The sequence below is a fragment of the Rhea americana genome, unplaced genomic scaffold, assembly GCF_003343005.1.
Source record: "Rhea americana isolate MKP2758 unplaced genomic scaffold, rheAme1 scaffold_89, whole genome shotgun sequence".
Classification (NCBI taxonomy): domain Eukaryota; kingdom Metazoa; phylum Chordata; class Aves; order Rheiformes; family Rheidae; genus Rhea; species Rhea americana.
Window position 1 is genome coordinate 1,456,615 of NW_028187077.1, and position 17,955 is coordinate 1,474,569.

The window sequence follows — 17,955 nt, forward strand, 5'->3', positions numbered from 1 at the left end:
AGTATTTAAATACTGTACTTACAGCTTTTATTTTTTAAATTAGGCACAACTTGTTGTGAACTTACTGCCTCGTTGATATGCCTTATTCTTGCTCCATCAGATAGCTGTGTGACAAAACCTGTTATTGTGATACAAAATATTTAAAAATAAAATATACACACGTACACACACACACACACAGTATTTACCCAGGCCAAGGGAAATGCAAGCCTGGATCTGGCCTGATGGAACTGAAAATCAGATGAGAGCCCAGCAGAGGGAGCATGAACAGCCCCAAAGGTCTGAATGGTTTATTTTTATCTAGTTTATCTAATTTAACCATAGTTGACCTTATCAGCATGCTTAATTACTTTGAACCAGTATATCCTATACTGAGGCAAATCTTCCACAGGTTGATACTATATTTTGTAAATAAGGATTTTCTTTCACTGGTTTTCATATTGCTATATTTTTATTGTGTTACTTGTTATATTTTATTATGTATTTACTTAGATTTTTCTAAAATACTCTGTAGTCTGAAATATAAGATATGCTCTGAATTCTTGATGAATTAAGCCAAAGTAGCCTTCAAATTTATCAACAAAATAAAGCCATCTCCCAGAATGAATCAATAAAACTGTTATGCCATTTTAAAGTAAACTGATACCACATCGTGGCACATGATGCCAGAATGACAGCCACAAAACTGCCTCACAGATAATAAACCAGGATATGAATGTGAGAAACCCCATACAGACTTTCTACACTGCATCATCTTTTTTTATTTTTAGCTGGAGGTTGAAGAAAGGGTGATTCATCCTATGCTGAAATTGTTTTCTCTTTCAATACAACTTTGTTTTCTGTAATATCTTTTGAACAATGTTGGAAGCGTAGAATAGTAGCAAGTTAAATCAATCAGTCCCAGCAGAAGGGGAAAAAAAAAAGAAGACTGGGGAAAGGAAGAAACATTTTCCAGCTGAGATTTAGCAGTAAGTTGAGAATCAGTGAGGTACAGTTGTACAAAAAAGACTTTCTCAAGACAAAGAAAGCCCAACCTTTTAAAACAGAAGGAAAGATGACRGAAGTAGTCAGCGCTAGCTGAAAAGGAGAAACTGGAAGACATGGGCTTTGAAGAGCAGCGAGGCACCGGGGAGCCATTTGGTAGCCGTCAGGCGGAGCCGGCAGAGAGGCGCAGGGCTTGCGGGGCCGGCACGCTGCTTCTGCTGCAGCAGCCGGCTGGTGACGTGACAGACGTACCGGGGCGGCAGGAGCTGGGGCGAGAGGGGAGGAAGCGGCGGTTGAGGATGCGGCGAGGCCAGGGAGGCAGTGCGTAACGCTGTGGGAGCGCCCGGGGCTGACGTCGTCGTCACCGGGCCAAAGACAGCGGGGATATGAACACAAAGCCAAGGATGAAACAAAGGTGCTCAAATAACAGCTAATTAAAGAAGTAAGTTAGGTTTGGGAGCATATGCCTTGCCCCAAATGGGGAAGCTTGGCTCTGAGATTCTTAGCAAGGAAGTTGAAATAAAACCACGATTTTTCTTGCTCAGACAGCTGGACAGCCAGTGCGGGCAGTCACTAGCTATGACTAATGCTAYAGAGGTTTCTACCAGTGCCGAGTACCTACAGGTCCCGCTTCTTGCAACAGGAGGTATGCGCTRGGCACTGAAGTCACTTAGATGCTTCCCATCTATGAATTTAGGAGAAAAATATTGCCTGTATGCTTATTTCTCAGAGCCTTGCGTAAACTGATTTATTTGGTGAAGTCATCCCAGGAGAATTAAATTTGCAAGGAAGGGTAGGAAGGAAAAGAGGGCAGGTTGGCACCTCTGGTGCAGTGGTCATTGCCAAAGGTACTGGGTACTGGCACCTCTGCCCAGACTTCTTCGTGGAGGTGCAGAGAAGAGGGACGGACACAGGGAGCGAGACATGATGTCTCCTGGACAGGCAGCCAGTGTGCCCAGCTGGAGGCAAGTAGATGATGCCAGCCAGGAGCCTGTGGGAAGGACAGGGGCTGGCAAGCCCCAGCATTTATGCCCCCTGGCTGCTAGGCCCTCAGCCCCTCTTCCCTGCTCTGCGGTCGCCTCAGCCCCTGCTGGCTTGCAAATCTTACTGAGGAGCTCAAATTTTGAAGTACCTCTTTGGTCATCAAGTCCAGGCATCAGCTCCCATTGGCAACTATCTCCCAGGTCATGATGCTGTTTTTCCAGACACAAAGGATGTGGGACACTGCTTTGCCTCTCTGGTGTCACCTTGCCTTCTCTAAAACACCCATTATAACCACATCTTCACCTCTCTCAACCACACATTAAGGTGATAAAGCACCTCAGATGTGCTTTATCAACCTCAGACCCTCAGCTGTTGTTTTTATCTTGGCTGGTGAGACCCAGCATGGAGAAGATCATGTCTGCAATCATGGAAGACGTCATCTCAGCCACAGTGCTCCCCAGCAAGGGACTGCCGCCTCACATAACCCAAAAAAGGAGACCCACCTGTTTGTTGGGGGAAGGTGCCCAGGGTGCTGCCTGTGCAAGAATAAGAAAGCAAAAGAAAAATGTCCTCTTCATACATGGGAGAGCAGAAAATGATGAAGGAAAGCTGGGGGAGGGGGTAAGAAAACTGCAGGGAGAGAAAAGAAGAGGTGCTCTCCAAAAAGACATCAAGACAAAAAAGGATCAAGACATCTCTTCCTCCTGTCAGAAAAGTCTCCTTATATCTTAACCTATAGCTCTTTTCTTTCCCTCTAACCCTTTATAATGTGATCACCTTGATACTAAGTGCACTTGCAGGCTTTGGAGCAGGGTGCATGGGAAAGGCACAGGGCAGCCCTTGTTTCCTCTGTTTCCTCCACTGAGGAGTTAGCATGTAGTACATTCCTGCATCGTCCAGATAGCTGTGAGCCCTGCTTCTCACTTTAGATTGTCTGTTCTTGCCATTTATTAAACAGAGGAAAGGTATATCAAATATGGATCGGGGAAGAGGAAGTGTCTTCTCAAGGTCCTCTCCAGTCCTATCCTACCATGCAAGTATTTCCAGTGATGTATCCTTATCCTAAGCAGCCACAGCAGTATCAAAAGAAAGTGTGTGAGATTCAGTATTTCCATTTTTCCCCACATGTGAGCAGCCAACTTAGCAATTGACAGAGTCTGGAGAGTGGCTTTGTTGTCACTCATATTTTTGCTCTTCGTCAAACCTCTCAGTGTATAAACTTCTGACAAAAATGTTCAGTAAACAGTTAATGTATACTGCATTTAGCAAAAATTAATACAGTGGATGTTCAGGTCTCCAGTCAGACAGCTGAGGATTATTTAACCAGTGGGATATCTTGTTTGCTTTTCTTCCACTGATGTGGTTATCTACATTACTCCAAGCCAAACGCTGGGAGGCTGGYGCAAAACTCATTGATTCTGGCCATGTAAAGAGCTTGCAGAGACATTTGTGGACTATGTGCAATCAGCACAGTGAAGTGTGTGAGCTACTTGAGAATGGGAGTCAGAGCAGGCTTGGTTCCACTCTTCCTTTGCAGTGCAATACTGCCTAGAGGATTGCTGCAGCTAACGTAATTCAGAACCCTGCTTATTCTGCTGTATGGTATATTGAAAGCTAGGCTGAGCCCTGTRTCAGTGCCAGAGCTTCTGGAAAGGAGGCTGGAGGCTACCCTTCCCTGTTTCCATGTCCTAGACCAAGTGCAGTTCATTGAGGTCTGATCTGTAGTCTTACAAAAGACTGCCTATGTGAATAGTAAAACCGGGGCTCTTCTKTAAAATTTTTCACTCAGTACTCCTCATCAAGGAAGAGAGGTCATTTCCCTCTCTGGCAGAACAGAAGAGTGGCACAAAAGGCTCACCCTACGTAACTGAGGGGCCTTAGGAAGTCCCAGAGCATAAAGCAGCAATGATTATAAGCAGCCTGTGCAAGATTTACCTGCTACCTACTTTTAAACCTYCTGCTGCTCATTTACTGCTCTGTGTGGGATTTACTAGGATTGCTTACTGACCTGCTCAGGAATATGGAGTATATGGAGAAAATATCTCGGACAAAGCATGATACTCGGTGCTGCTCCACACTTGATGACTCCATCCTGAGTCACATCCAATGACCATCAGAAGCCTGCAGCATAAATGACTCTTGTAAGCTCCCAGCTACCCTCACACAGTGCTGCAGCATATAAGCAACGTTATCGTTGRTGAGGAACAAAACAACGTTCAGATCACTGGCACTTGAAAAGTAGAAGTTTCAGGTTATTTGCTTCCCTCCTAGATAATGGTCTATCAAAATATAAACTGCCCCACCCTGGTTTCAAAACACCAACACACAGTATTAAGGTGGGGTAAACCAACTATATACCCTCCCTGCCTTTTTATAGAAACTTTACTATTGATCTTTACTCAAGCAACAGCAGTTAAACAAACCACAGCGAATATCAGACCCACCTCAGAAAATCTCCTACTTGCTGTCCATAGACAATAATAACTATTTTTGCATAAGATATGAAGATATGAAGGGCGTGTTCCTAATATCAGTACATAATTCAGAATCATGAAGTTGTAGGATGGTGAACGTAACTAGCAGAGTGAGCCTATTGCAGGTATGCCTGCCTGCCTGTCCTTAGGCTTGTCCTTAGGCATGCAAGCTGCTTTCAGGGCAGGGTGCAGCTCACCTAGAGGGAGTAGCCTGAGCAGAGAGAGGGTCTGGATGATGCCCGGTGCAGGTGTCCCCGAGGGATGCTCTGCCATGCTCTCGTGTGCACGCAGCACATGCGTTGAAGCTACTGGACTCAGGGGGCAGATAGCAGCATCCCTGAGCACCAACTCTTTACTTCTGAAGGTAGTAAACTGAGCTTGCCCTGCATTGCTGCATACTTTCTGTAAAGGAGAAAAGAAAAAAAAACGGAGCTACTTCAAAAATAAACTATTTGATTTAAAACATCCTTAATTTACTTGGGTTTCAAAAGCAAGTAAAGAGCTTTCTCATGCAAGAGGTTGCTTGTTGTAGAAAGATGTCTACAGAAGGAAATTCAGCCACAACTGCTAAAGTAGAAAATGGTCACCTCCTTCTGTCTTTTCTCAGTTCATAAATAAATCCTGCCCCTGAGCCYTTACATCTCACCAGTTTCAGCCTTTGCTGGGATGAACTAAGCATGTGTTTTATCTTTTGTACAAAGACTGCACGGATTTTGAGTTGAAAGACTTCAAGGCATTTGATAATTTTTAAGAAAGAACAGGGTGCTTTATGTTTTTAATTACTTCCCACTGTATCCTTTCAATTAAACGAAGGCTATACGCCTTCATAATTTTCCATTTACACGGAATTCCACCAGTTTAATCAAAGTGAAACATAAGGTACTGTTATGGTCCTTGTACCTTCAGATTTCCTTACCGATAACCCACATACTATCCGTTAACCCATTGCATCATTCAGAAGAATAAACAACCTGGGCTCAGCATACAGGAAGTTGAATAAAAAGGAAATAGAAAATATTAGTTTTCAAATATATATTTTGACCTCTACACAGTTCAGACTGACATATTTTCACAGACCAAGGTTTTTCTTCAGAAGAAAAGTCTATTACATTCACTAAGGACACAAATAGCATTTCTTATTTTTACTTTTTAAGCATGAGCCCTTTTCATATAAATGACTTGTTACTTCAGTTCCACTATTAGACAAATCTGGTGGTTAATAAGGGTAACAAAGTCAGACTACTTTCCATTCTTTCATAGTAAGCTATCCAGAATTATTCAGGTCATATTAACATGAGCATATGTTTTCCAAGTATCTTTCTTTAGTTTAGCAATAGTCTAATATGTTTTCCTATTCAGCATGTCATTTTTTCGCAAGCACGTGGGAAATTACTTRATTTAACATTGCTGAGATGATTGCAAAGGCATTACATCAGCTTACAGGGCTGAAGTCAATGGAACATAAACTGCCTTTTATTATCAATGGGGGGAGTGTGGTGTCAGCACAGGAAGACTGGAATACGCTCCTGGTGACAGTGAGGAGAATAAGGCGGCAGAGGTCTTCACTCTAACTCCTTTCTTTTGTGCAGATCTGTCACCTCTGATCTCTAAGGGCAGTTTTTGCCTGGTGGCTTCCTAATTAGCAGACTGTTGGCATGCCTCAGCTGGCAGCGTCTCTATGCCCTGGGGAAAAGGGACAGCTACAGTTTGAAGGCTGGYAGGAGGAAAATCCTCGGTGGAGCATCAGCCCTCAGGCAGAGCAGGCAATGCGCAAGTTGCCCTGCCGGTACAGGGAGCTGCAATACTTCCCACAGCGCAGACATGACAACTTGTCCACAAGATGAGAGGGAAGACTGTGTAACTGCTGGCATTAGGTATATACTGTATGTTATGAAACAGGTGTTTGTGTGGCACTGAAGACCTGTCCTTCATGCCACAAACACATCTTGTCTTCAAATACACCAGTAACAGAAGGGTCAATTGCCACTGCATGAGTAGAAAAACAAATCCGAGGTTTTCACAGCCTCAAGGCGYAGTTGCAATAGACTAATAATCTGGGCACAGAACAGATGCAATATGAATACTTGCAACTGGGCATAAAAGAATGCTGCAATTAAGTTAAATGAATAATAATATTTGGAGATACAGATTGTAATATCCAAATTTTGTACTTCTAGTATGGTAAAAAGCTCTTTTCTCAGTTTGACTAACAGGAGGGTATTTAATTCCTCTACTTAGGTGCAGCGGTGAAAATCCAGTTCATAACTTAGGTTCTCTATTCAGGTACAGAGCTRAATACTAACCTCTTTCTAGGTACATGATGGGAAAATGACTTGGTAAAGTTGTTCCCACTGGGAGATGCAACTAATCCTTACTGAATAATGGATTAGCAATCAGAACTTCCAGACTCTCTCCCTGCCAGAAGGGAAATAACATGGTTTATATGATCAGAAAAAATCAATAATCATTGTGGGAAAGAGCTTAGTGCTTTAAAAAACATTGGAGTTAGTCATGCATATACTCTGGGTGTTCAGTGACCCTGCATAACCATGCTTTATGTACTTCTGCAGTGCAGGTGTAAGAAAGGAACCTAGTGACATTTTTCCCTTGTGTTTTCTGTTAAGATCAGTAATAAAAAATCTAGATGGAGATTTTGATAGCATTGGTCATAGTGAAATTTTATCTAGTCTCCCCAGTTGTAATTCAGGCAGCTCATTCTTAAGTAACAGTAGAAGAATGTGGGCATATTTATACTTAAAGGATTTGCTGGCATAGCTTTGTTGTTCCAATAGCAGACTGATGATCTATAATCAAATTCTTTCACCAGCAAGAATTAAACCCCTTTCATAGCTAGAATGAGCTATACTGATGAAGGGTATTTCAGCACAGTACCAGACGGTGCGGTGTCTACTAACAGCAATTTCTCTTTCCTCTCTTGATTAACAAAACCCTGGCAATAAATCTGTGCAGAGCAGCCTCAACCCTTTCTTCCATCTTCCTCACTTGGGTTCCGATACTTGTCTTTGTGATTACAATACAACCTATACATTTACTGTAACATTCATTTTCCATTTTAGCATTTTACAACTATTAYTACATATTCTAGAAATCAGCTCAGAGCAAAGATCTTGTTAAGAGATTTGATCCAGATAGCAAGAAACATACTCCTTGGAGAGGACCAGGCAGTCTTGGCTGCTCCAAAAGGAGCCATTTGCCAAATCTTGTTCTTTATCACTCACTCATTTTTGTGGGTAATCGGAGAAAAAAAATCTGAATACAGTATTTTTACCACTGCACCACAATAGCCTGTTATTACAGGTAGAGCTAGCAGTCATATTAATGACTAAGGTTATATAAGACTTTAAAATAAAGGACACTGTTGGACACTCTATTTCATCAATATTTTGCCAGACCTCTATACTTTTCTCAATAATAACTAGAAATCTAGATGTCCAGATTCCAGATAAACTAGAACTGCGATGTCCAGTTTATTTCTAAAGCTACTTTTGAAATATAGACCACAACTTAAGCAAACTTTCTTGAAAATATATAAAAATAACTCTGGATTAAGTACAGTTTATTTTGTTGTACACATTTTCTTTTTCATAATATTATAGATTAACTTTTTCAGCCACTCACATACATAAAACTGTTAGCAGTTTGAATCCTAAGTTATTTGGTCCCTAAGACAATCACAGAATCACAGAATGGTTGAGGTTGGAAGGGACCTCTGAAGATCATCTACTCCAACCCGCCCTACTCAAGCAGGGTCACCTACAGCACATTGCACAAGATCGCGTCCAGACGCGCTTTGAGTATCTCCAGAGAAGGAGACTCTGCAACCTCTCTGGGCAACCCGTTCCGGTGCTCTGCCACTCATGCAGTGAGTACACACTGTGCAGGGCCTACTTATGAAATCTAACAGTGAATTTTGCTTAAGTTACTTTAGTAAAGGAATGTAACTGAAGGACTTGTTCTGAAATTCTTCCAGGCATCACCCTCCACAAAATTAATACAGGCAATACATTAATTTTGGGGGGGGGGGGTATTTAGGTGGATGTGGGAGCATTCTTTGACATATATTAGAAATTTAGCTAAGCACTGAGCCAGTAAAGCTGATGGAGAGGGCAGGAACAGAAATGCCACTTTTAATTTCCCATCCTTGGGTATGTCCATAGGTTGAACATTGCTCTGTAYCGTACCCAGACCTGGACCCTGCCAGGCAAGTGGGTTGCCCCAGGTACTCTGTGTGCATGTGCTTATGCCTGGTCACACCGACTTCATTCAGCCTTGATCCCACTGAAATCAGTAGTTTTTCTCCTGAGTAAGCCTGAGGGGATCTTATTCTTCCTTATGCAAGCAGAGCTCCTACATAGTAGGAGTTTGTTTCTCTGCTTCCTTTCTGTATAGCATTGTACTTTGAACAACCTTTGGCCTTTTTGATAAAACAGAGTTTTCCTCATCTCTGAGACACATTGCTTTTCTCGTATGATGCTAAAAAGAAACACTGGCCCTAGCAAATAAAACTATGACATATGCATAAYGAAATACTGCTCACCACAGCATTGGGCAGGAGATACTTTTTAAAAGTCATTGTTGCATTCTCCCATTTCTCTGTAATCCCAGGATAAGCCAGCTACATAAAGAGATGAGAAAGAGCAAGAAAACAAAGCAGCAGCTAAGCTCAAATGTGTAGGAAATCACCATCCTTTTCTCTCAGCAAAGCACCTACATGATTATCCTCTAGGGATGTTAATTTTACTTACATTGTTGACACTATTCACAAGTCCACTAGAGAGCAGCTATGCCTCGCATTTACCATGGTTTATTTTTATATTAGTTTCTCTGACATTTATTACACTCACCTCAAATGACTAATCAGGCCTSAAAAGCTTTCTCATTACTGGACTGAGAAATGACAGAGGGGTGGGTTCAGTGCATTCTGATTCACAGCAATATACTATATCCCTTTTTGCACTGATCTGTTCCTGTTCGTTTCTATGCCTGACATTATTCTCACATAAATTTCGATTCATATTCCAGTTTGGGATACTGGACTACATTTAAACTCAAGAAATACAAAGCTGAATTTGAGGCTTTTCCTTAAATAAGCCCCAAATGCCCCATACCATGTCTGCCCTTTCACTCYTTCAGGAAAGCGAGAAGTACAGAGTTTTCAAATGTCTAGAGCGATATGTGGCCGTAGGGCTCGTGGTGCTTCCCATGCCTAACCCAGTCTTTCCAATCAGAGGTTAAAATGGGAACTGAACAACGGTTACATAAGGCTCTTTYACCCCACTTCCTCTCTGGGCATAGAAGTGCTGTGTAGGTCCACAGAATTAGTATGACAAAGCAGTCCACATCAACCCACACTAGGCTATCTTCCATTAAGTTATGGAAGATGTTAAGTAACATGCAAGAATATTTTACATAAATGAGAAGACAACTTTTTCTTGTGTTAAATATTGTCTTCTCCTGACCATATTCTTATCTTAATGTTTAAAAATAAAAAGATCATCTTTTTTTAAACACCAAGAATCAGATATGGAGGCAGAGTTTAAACTCCAAAAGCCTCATGATTTACTTTCCTGTGAGGGAAAAAAAGAAACTAGTACCTGTCGTAATACCTTGTAAGTCTAAATTAATTAGTCTGGTTTGCTAAGGCAAAGAAATTGCTCTGGCCCTGCTGGAAGCAGACCAGCATTATTACAGTAGCAGGCCATCACCTCTTCTCCAGWGCCCTGCAGCTCAGCAGACTGGCATTTGTCAGCTCTTCCCTGAGCTGACAGAGAAGCCTCTCAAGATCTTCTGCAGCTTCTTGTGGCAGATCCCACAGGTCTGTCAGTCAGCACATTATAGTGAGGACGAAGGGCAGGGGCAATGCACGTAAGGACGGTGCCAGGATGCGAGGAAGTAGCCCAGGAGTGGTGCCATGTTCGCTGTGGCGAGCGCCTGGCAGCATGCAGGTGGCGGGGAAAGGGCCCCATTTCCCAGGGTCCTTCTAGCCCCAGCATTTTCTTCTGCCTGCATTACCCTGGGCCCTTACAGATGGCCTTAAAGAGCTCGTGTAATTATGTTATGGGCACATAGGTGCGCTGACTTCCCTTCTTTTTACATCAGCCCATTTAACTTGTGCTTAAAGTAGAGAAGACAAGGATGCATCTCAGAGTTTGTATGTGCTGAAGGCCAGTTTTTTCATGTGTGTTTTAATAGATACTTCATTGGCCTTTGTTTTCTGGAATACTTATGACCCATTCTATACCACTGTGGTGTTTTTTCTCACATGTCAAAAAAGAAAGAGCAAATATAGAAGTGTYTCAGAATTATCAGGATGTGTATTGAATCACAAAGATCAAAGAATATTCAGAGAACAAGTGTTAAATGCTAATCTGTTCTCCTAAAGCAGAGCAAACAGCTGATTTTTTCCACTCTACAGAAGATAAATTAAGTGCTCAAAATACATTGCAATTTTTGAGATGGTCAAGCAAAAAAAAAGCTCACTTGGGGTTGAATGTTCTACACTAAACTACAGAAGTCTTTTTTCCCAGCAGTTAAGAATGATTTTAAATACAATAAAATTTCAGAATGAAATATTAAAAATTCAAAATTGAAATGCAAATATGTCAGCACAAAAGATTTTGGTATTTCTAATTATTTATTAGTTTTGACAAAATTGGATAAAAGCAATGCTAATTTTATAAGTGCTGCAGTCCTAGTCAGAAATTTTTAAAGAAAAATACTGTCAGCGGAGGCCCCTCACTCTAMCTGTAATGTTTTCAGGTAAACTTTCTTTATCACTTCTATCCTACGTAGGATAAATGTCTCCTGAGATCTTTTTAATGTAAAGAAAATAGAAACAGATAAAATTCTATAGCAAACCTGAACTAAAGCTGTAGTGATGCTGAACTTGAAATATCACAGTGTTAATACAGGAGGTTTCCCTGGAACACGGGGTTCTGAAGCCAGATTGAACCTAATAAATGCTGACATCAGAGATGAATAGGAAGGGGCATAGCAGCAAAGTAAGACCACAAAGGGGGAAAAAAGCACAGTCAATGGACATTTTAAATCTTTGCATGAGAGCCAGATGGCAGAAGCACAGATGAAAAAGGAAGCTGAAAAAGAGTACAACGGAGAACCAACATGTCTGAGGGATGAGGTTAGACRAATGAAAGACTTGCACAAAAATACAATTTAAAATCCAATATGGATTGATGAAATACAGAGTTAAAAGGGGGGAAACATATGCAGTTCAATCCTTAAAAACACTGAAATAGATCCAACAACAGAGAAGAAAAGACAGGCTAGAGAATGAATAAGGAGAACGATCATGTAACATGATTATATCAGAGGCTAAAACTGTTTAATCTCTGCTCAATTTAAAGACAACTTTAAGAGAAGTGAATGGCCAAATTTCTCTCAGAAAAAAATGAACATACCTAACAGAGAAACACAGAGAGTGATGGCAAGAAGAGAGGCAGGAGGTAAGCTACAGGATCTACTGCTTCCCTGCAATACTCAGTATTTTTCATGGCACCTCTCAAAATAGAACAATGTTCTTTTTTAACCTTCTGCAGATCTGCTACACACAGCAAGCTGAAAGMATACATTAGCCTCCTTTGATATCTGGTTATGTTTTGGAAATTACTTCTTTGTCTCCTTTTTCCTTCAGGCTGTTTCTGACATTCTTGTTTGAACACAAGCAAAGTTTTTCTGCTCTTCAGCTCTAGTGTTTCCACTTCCCTTCACGCACTCATCCTTTGTGAAGCAACGTCACATATAATTATTTTAAAACCTCTGGAGTCCAATCAGCAACTCCTTATGCATGGTGCATGATACGGACAATACAACTGCACTGCAGAAGATGAAAGTGTTGTGGCTAGAAGTACTGACAAACGTGCACCTTTCGACCAGTCCAAAGGGCACAAAAAAATGCAATCTTCCTACCGACGTAAGCTCTTACCATTTTACTCTGCTTGCGATTAGTCTACAAGCACATACATGGTTGCCAGCTGTGGCACAGTTGCTGGCAGTAGCAGGTAGTGCTCTGGTATGAAGACAAAGGCTGGGTAAGATGCTCTCATGCCCTCTCTTCTCTTCTTATGTCTGCTGGCTTACATTTAAACAACTTATGCCTTTACTTAAAAGAATAAAAATAAGAAAATATAAATGTAGTGGGCATGAGAATCACCTAACACATTGCCAGCCAGGGATCTGAAGAACTGTAGGCTRAATTAAACAGGAAAAGAGAAAACAGAGGCACAGATACTGGTTTCCCTCAGGCTCAGTATGGAAATAGTCCTGTAATCCTATTGATATCAGAGAAGGAGGATCTGGGCTGGAAATTCAGTTATATGGAGAGGAATGCCAACTTCATGATATTGGTTCTAGCTAAATTTTCGATCCCTAAAATGCAATTTGTTCCTTGGTTATCTGCATTTCCCACGTGTTTGCAATGATTATGGGAAAAATATGATTTTCAGTAYCTCCACTGATTTGGACGGGCATCTTCTGTGCCTCCTTATTTTCCTCTCACAATTTCCCACAAGTTATCTCAGAGACCAGAAGACATTGCTCAAAGAATGTGGCATCAAGTGTTAAGTCTGCAACAAGCACATGATTAACAGGCAAGAAAAATATCATTGTTCAGAAGAGTACCCTAACACAGCAGTTTTACTGTTTTCCTAGCATATTTACCTACAGATGCAGTTATGATGTTTACTGGCTCAGGTTTCTGGAAAGGAAACACAAGCAGTACAAGACATCTTCATTTTCCAGTTAAAGGCACAACAGTAGAGTAACACATTTTTTTCTTCAAAAGGAAAATCTTCCTGATCAGGAACAATGACACAGTTAGTAGCAAGAAAAAAAAAATCATTGTCTTATGCCAAATATTTTGATATAGAAATTACTGAAAATTAGTATCAATCTTGCAGTTATCCCTCCGAAATGAATTGCTAGTGGGCGACCACACTTTCAATCTTTACTCACACAAAAGTACTATATAGTCTTTGGCTAATGCTTTCAGATGGGTTTTTCTACTTCCACAGATGTACTAGGTAGTTATTTTTCACACAAGTACTAACTTCATTTATATTTTAGCAAGAAAATTTGCAAGTCTGTTGTGAACCTTGAATATTCTTTTTTTTTCTTTGTTTGAGATTCAAGTCTCCGCTCATTTCTAATATGTTTTCATAGATTCACTTATGAAGTCTGGCCACAGGAAATGGTGTACATGCTTCTGGGAACTTACCTTCCAGAGGTAAAACTTGCTGTGGCTGAAAATATCTACATTTGGGCAGTCAGTGTGGTTCTGCTGCTCATGCCAGTGAAGGGAATAACATTTGCCAATACCAGAAGATCAGATTTCCTGTGCTGCCAGCAGCTTAGCTCTCTGGGGACTTCTCAGATGGYAGGGTCTCATCAGAGCAGAAGGGAGAGAAAGAGCAAGTGAGAGAGAGTAGGGTAATTCAAGTAGGTCCACAACTCTCCCAGGTCCAGTCCAGTGATGCAGACATGAATGAGTCTCTGCTATAGCTACACAGCAGAGAAGACAAGAAATTTGCTTTCTCATCCTTCCAACTCCAGCTGTGCATGCCTGCTATGTTGTCTGCAGCAACATTAGCACACTTTACCCCCTTGAGGGACTGAATCAATTCACTGAACTATCATAAAACTAAACCAGGAAAAAAAAGGCACATTACTGACCTGGTGCTCAGTAATGATTGTTTGGGATTGCAATTGCTTTGGCTGCAGCTCCCTCTTTGTCCAACCTTTAAAGTACTTCCATTGGTCTTGAAATTACCTCATGTGTAATCTTACCAGTTTATTTAGATYATGTGAAAGACTACAGATATTGTGGAGTTTCCTAAATGGTACCAGGACCACTGTTCACTCAAAATTTCCTTACTTTAGTAGATAGGGTTTTTTATATCAAATTCTCACTTGCAAGATTCTGATTTTATAATGTCTATGTCACTACCCAAAGTTAATTTCTTAATTTGTCTTCACATTGGAGAGACGCTTTCTACTCCACTCCATCTATAAGTCCCTGTATTTAATTTCCTTCTTAAACTTTAATCATAACCAAGAATATCTTGATTCTTTTCCCTTTTGAGGTCAKAACATGTTCACAGAACATCTTAAAACATTTCCATTATTGTTTCCACTGAATGCAAGGAAAATATCATGTTGACTTCATTAAAAAAAGAATAAAATTAAACCAGAGATAATTTTCATAAATTAGATGTACAGATCTCACAGCTTAGAAACAAGGATGTCAAACGTGTCCAGCTTGTACAACCTCCTACACAGAAACCACAAGGTTTCAACGATAAGTCATTGAAACCACAGCATTCAGCTTTTTATCTAAGAGTACCTTTACCRAATGGGTGCTGCTGCTTCAGTGCGGTGTCTGATCACACAATAGTTTTTCCAAGCTTCACTTAACATGCTGACCTGTGAAAAGAAATGAAACTCATTATGCAAAGCAACTGTGCCATATACCTTTTTAAATCTATGTGTATGCACATATAATAGACATATCTGTAAACACGCATGCATTTATTCATGCCTATTACATATTATAGCTACAGAAAAAGACAGAAAAAGAGAAATGTAAACAAAAATAAGTGAAAAAAGGCTTTTTTTCATAGATACCACATAAAGTTTTATCTTTTTAGGGAAAGTATGAGGTAGTCATCTTAGAATACTCCCTAACCTGCTGCAAGCAATGCAATAGTAGATTTGTTTAAGTATAAAGTCGTAACAAAGTAACTCACGCTTACAGAGCAATTCATACATGGGAAACAGAATAATTAGTATTCCTTCTTAAGACAATTCTATACTGGCATAATTACATCCACACCAGAAATTTTACTGATRTAATTGCCTGAAAATCCTTAACAAATCCTGCCTAAGTGATACAATTTTACCTGCAAGATCTTTAAATTGCAGGCCAGGCTGCAGAGTTAAGACTTCCCTAAAATCTTACAAAGGACTTCCTTAAAACAATTCTGTAAGTTGTTCTTCAGTCATAGCTAAAGCACCTAATCATGTTTGCATCTGCACCAAATTCCTGTTCCTGGAACAACACTGCTGAGTGATAGCCACTAGCCCCCTCTGCTTTGTGTGATAGGGAAGGACTTGTTGCATAGGTGATGCACAATTTTGATCAATGGTAAAGCTAGTATAAATGGTTCTGATTTCTAGCAACCCATTGCTATTTACTGATCTGTTAGTTGTTCTAGAAGAGAGTAGAGTCTACACTGAAACAATTCCAATCAAAACAAAGTAAAACAAGCAAACAAAACCCCCAYACCCTTTGCAGGAAGGAGTTTTTAACTTGGAATAATTATAAACCATGATGCAGAGACACAACAGAATGGCTGAGACCTGGAGTAGAAACCTCTTAAATGGCTTTGCTGCAGAAGAAAGCACTTGTGTTACTATCTCCTGAGGTTTGCAGAAGTGGTTCCTGCCCCAGTCTTCCCTTTGGTTATGCAGCCTGACACCAGAGCCTCTTCTCTGCCACAGGAGTTCCAGTAACAGAGTYTGATGGCTGATCCAGCAGTTCAAAGCACGCACAGCAGCAGTACATGGCAGAAGCTGGGCACTGCTCTGCAACTAGGGACTTGCAGTAGTATCAAGGGGAGGTCGACCAACTCCCCCACAGCAATCTCATGCTGCTCCTCTGTCCCCATCATTTCTTACCATGCCGCAGAAGTGCCCCAGTGACACTGTTCCTGTGCCTAGGGGACAAAAAAATTGGCAGGAGAAAAATGTGAATGGGCGAAGTTTACGTAACTTGAAACCAATACACATGCTGTCATTGAAGAAATAATTCCAATAGAAATGGTATATGCACACAAACATATAACATATATGGGGAGTGGTACAACCTAAAGACTGCAGTATTTTGGTAATACATSAGAACCAGAAAATGAAACTAGTTAGGGATAAAAGTGATATTCAGTCACCTGCTTCTACCAAAACATGCAAAAAGGTAAGGCATAAAAAAAAGTGAAAAAGAGAATTTTATTTTAAAGATAATTTAATGTAGAGTACACCTATAAAAAAGGTAAAATAATGCCAGCTTTGCTGGAGAGAAGGGAAAGAGGGCTGTAGCCACTCATTAGCCTTACTCCTTGTATTTCTGCAGACTATGTGATGGTGCAACAGCTATACTGCTGCAGAGACCCTGAACTCCCACAGCAGCTGCACCAAACCTTGTGAGTGACTTCCAAAAGAATCCATAGTATCAAACCCTGAATTTTGTCTGTAGTACCCAAGAACTAAAATGCAGGCTGTGATGCGATGCTGATCACCATGCAGCGCAGGGCAGGATATAGGGAGACCCACTAGCTGGTGGAGTAGTTATGTATGTAGCGCTGGTCTTACTGCAGAAACCACTAGAGTCAGTGAAAGTATTTCCATAGATTGCAGTAGACTTTGCACTAGACTTGTCCATCTGGAGCCTGTAATGGCTTGCTTTTTATTTGTTTCATGTTGTTGACATTGAAATATAGAAAAAATTCTCTTCTAACTTTTGTTACTTCTGTTCATTAATGGTAGTGAGCAACACAAAGCCAGCATTTTGTATTCTGTGCTTTCCTGCTCCCTCCATTCACTAGTCAGTATCTGTGTATGTCTCTCCTGACTTTTCTTCTTGATTGTTTTGAATGGATGTGACATTTACTGTTGGTTCCCAGTACTACCATATCACTATCTTTTACACCATAGGCCATATCATTTCTTAGTGGCATAATGAAGAAACGTGTATCACTTTTAGAGAATGCTGATGCAGTAGAAAGATGGCATACTGCTTTCACATGCATCATAAGAAGACCTGAAGATCCCCAGTGCAATGCCATCAAGCACTAGGACTGGAGAAGTCATCATTGCAGTACAGGAGAGGAGCACTGTCTTTTCTGTCTTATTGACCCTATCTCTCTCTACTCATATCTTTCAGCTTTTCTGCCCTTGAGTTGTTAAAAAGATTGTGGTATCTTGACTTCCTGTCAACTGCTGCTTTGCCTTCAGAAGGTGGTTGTCCTTTAGTAGCTGGGAAAGATTATTAGTACTATAAATAAGAATGAAATTCCCCTATAAAAGCTGGAACGCAGCTCAGGCACAGAAAAAGCTTGAAGCTGTTATTGTTACAGAGATTGTGAAGATAAAGGCCAGTGCAGGGGTTTTCAGCCAAGATGTGAAAAGGGCTATATGACGTGGATGCCTGCAATGGTAGGAGACTAGACTTGGTGACCCAGCAAGGCTTCTTCCACCCTATATGCACAGAAAGGTGTGACCCAGGAGGTAGGAGGTAGCTCCAGCATTAAAGGAAAGATGTGAAAGGATAAGGCCCCAAAAGAGGACTATTCTGAATACCTGCATTTTTGCCTAGCAGGCCCAGACCTGTCTCAGACTCTGGACTTCGAAAAGACAAAAAATGTCAACACGTTTTGTTTTTATTAGTTGATAAGGATCCAAAAAGAGTAATCAAACTAAGAATGTA

General features: G+C 40.8%; 1 protein-coding gene across 7 annotated transcripts in view; it reads right to left on the reverse strand.

The window, feature by feature from the left end:
• Positions 1-17,955, reverse strand: part of BBS12 (Bardet-Biedl syndrome 12) — a 114,320-nt gene that overhangs the window by 36,304 nt on the left and 60,061 nt on the right. For 4 of the 7 annotated variants that reach the window (XM_085323928.1, XM_085323929.1, XM_085323926.1 and 1 more), the window contains 5 exons: positions 15,763-16,192; positions 14,827-14,900; positions 13,140-13,176; positions 4,640-4,844; positions 3,977-4,089 (listed from right to left, as the gene is read on the reverse strand). The gene's annotated coding sequence lies outside the window, so the exon portion shown is untranslated. The remainder of the gene's footprint in view (positions 1-3,976; positions 4,090-4,639; positions 4,845-13,139; positions 13,177-14,826; positions 14,901-15,762; positions 16,193-17,955) is intronic. The other 3 variants (XM_085323930.1, XM_085323927.1, XM_085323931.1) reach the window with 2 other exon arrangements.